The sequence below is a fragment of the Pteropus vampyrus genome, unplaced genomic scaffold (assembly GCF_000151845.1).
Source record: "Pteropus vampyrus isolate Shadow unplaced genomic scaffold, Pvam_2.0 Scaffold71, whole genome shotgun sequence".
NCBI classification, from domain to species: Eukaryota; Metazoa; Chordata; class Mammalia; order Chiroptera; family Pteropodidae; genus Pteropus; species Pteropus vampyrus.
In genome coordinates this window covers 4,732,292-4,734,804 of record NW_011888852.1, presented here as the reverse complement: position 1 = coordinate 4,734,804, position 2,513 = coordinate 4,732,292, and positions in this window count along the sequence as shown.

Here is a 2,513-nt window from a genome sequence, read left to right as displayed (position 1 = left end):
GTTAAGGGTATATCAGTTTTGTTTATCCTTTCAAAGAACCAGCTCTTGATTTTATTGATCTTTTGTACTGTTTTTCTAGACTCGATTTTATTTATTTCCACTCTGAATTTTATTATTTACTTTCTTATACTCACTTTGGGCTTCATTTGCTGTTCTTTTTCTTGTCTTTTTAAGTGTAAAGTTAGACTTATTTGAGCTTTTTTCTTGGTTTTTGAGGTAAGCCTATATTGCTGTGAATTTCCTTGTTAGGTATTCTTTTGCTGTGTCCCATGGATTTTGAGTTGTTAGATTTTCATTTTCATTGGTCTCTAGGTATCTTTTGACTTCTTTCTTGATCTCATTGATAACTCATTCATTGTTTAGTAGCATGTTGTTTGGCCTCCATGTGTTTGTGTATTTTCCAGTTTTTTCTTGTAGTTGATTTCTAGTTTCATACCACTGTGATTGGAGAAGATGATTGATGTGATTTCAATCTTCTTAAATTTATTAATAATTGTTTTGTGGCCTAACATGTTGTTCTGAAAAATATTCCATGTGCATTTGAGAAGAAAGTATATTCTGCTGTTTTTGGATAAAATGCTCTGAAAATTAAACCTATCAATTAAACCTATTATCTGGTCTAGTGTATCATTTAAGTTTGCTGTTTCCTTGTTGATTTTCTATCTAGAAGATCTGTCCATTGGTGTCAGTGGGATGTTAAAATCTCCTACTATGAGTGTATTACAGTCCCTGTTTCTTTTTATGTTTGTCAACAATTGTTTTATATATGTAGGTGCACCTATATTAGGTGTGTATGTGTTTATTAGGGTTATGTCCTCTTGTCATATTGATCTCTTTATCATTATATAATGCCCATCTTTATCTTTTATTATAGCCTTTATTTTAAAGTCTATTTTGTCTAATATAAGTATTGCTTTTTTAAATTTGCATTTGCATGAAATATCTTATTCCATTCCTTTACTTTCAGTCTATGTGTGTCTTTTGATTTGAAGTGGGTCTCTTGTATACAGCATATTTATGGGTCTTGTGTTCTCATCCGTTCAGCCACCATATGTCTTTTGATTGGAGCATTCAATCAATTTACATTTAAAGCAATTATTGATAGGCATATAGTTATTGCCATTTTATTATTCATATTTACTGAATTTTTTCCCTTCTTTTTACAGAAGTCTCCTTAATATTTTTTTGTAATTCTGGCCTGTTGGTGATGAATTCCTTTAGATTTTCTCCTGTCTGGAAAACTCTTTATTTCACCTTTCATTTTAATTGATAGCCTTACTGGGTAGAGTAGTCTTGACTGTAGGTTCTTATTTTTCATTACTTTGAATATTTCTTGCCAGTCTCCTCTGGCCTTCAGTTTCCATTGAAAAATCAGCTGACATTCTTATGGGAGTATCCTTATAAGTAACTATCTCTTGCTTCTTTTAAGATTCTCTTTTTGTCTCTAACCTTTGGCATTTTAATGATGATGTGTCTTGGTATGGGTTTGTTAGGATTCCTCTTGTTTGGGACACTTTGTGCTTCCTGAACTTGTATGTCTATTTTCTTTTTCAGGTTAGGGAAGTTTTCCATTATTATTTCTTTAAATAAGTTTTCAATCCCTTCCTCTCTTTCTTCTCCTTCTTATATTCCTGTGATGCAGATATTGGTGTGTTTGATGTTTTCCCAGATGTCTCTTAAACTTTTCTCATTTTTTAATTCTTTTTTCTTGTAGCTGTTCTGATTGAGTATTTTCCGCCACTTTGTCTTCCAAATTACTGATTTGATCCTATGCTTCATCTGATCTACTGTTGATTCTTTCTAGCGTGTTCTTTATTTCAGTTAATGTATTCTTCATTTCTGACTGCTTCTTTTTTATGGTTTCTATGTCCTTTTTTTTATGCTTACTATCACTCTGTTGAAGTCTTCACTGAGATCATCTATTCTCCTAAGTTCATTGTGCATCCTAATAATCAGTGTTTCAAACTCTGTTTCTGGTAGGTGGCTTGCCATCATTTCATTTAGTTTTTTTTTTTTTCTTTTTTTGCAATTTATTCCTGTCATTTCATTTGGTGCATGTTTCTTTGTTTTCTCATTTTAGTTGTGTCTTTGTATTTCTTTCTATGTATTATGGAGGTTTGTTATGTTTCCCAGCCTTATCCAGGACACCACGTAGGTGTCCTATGTGGCCCAGTGGCACAATCTCCTTGCTCACCTGTGCTGAGGACTCTGGGCAAGTTTTTAGTGTGGGTTGTTTGGGTTATGTGTGTTCTCTTTCTTAGCTATGTCTTGATTGCTGTTAGCAAGTCAGTGGATGGGAGTGACTTTTGGGCTGACTGGCTATGGGGATTGGCCATACCCATAGGGTATGAGCTGCTGTTTGGGAGTTGACCCCTCAGAATAGAAAAGTACTCAGACCTTGACAACCTGACTAAAGAGGTATTTGTCAGTTTTCTCAACTGGAATGTTTCTTCTCTCTCCTTTCCATACCATATTTTTTGGAAGGAAGTCACCACATGAAGTTTATACTTAAG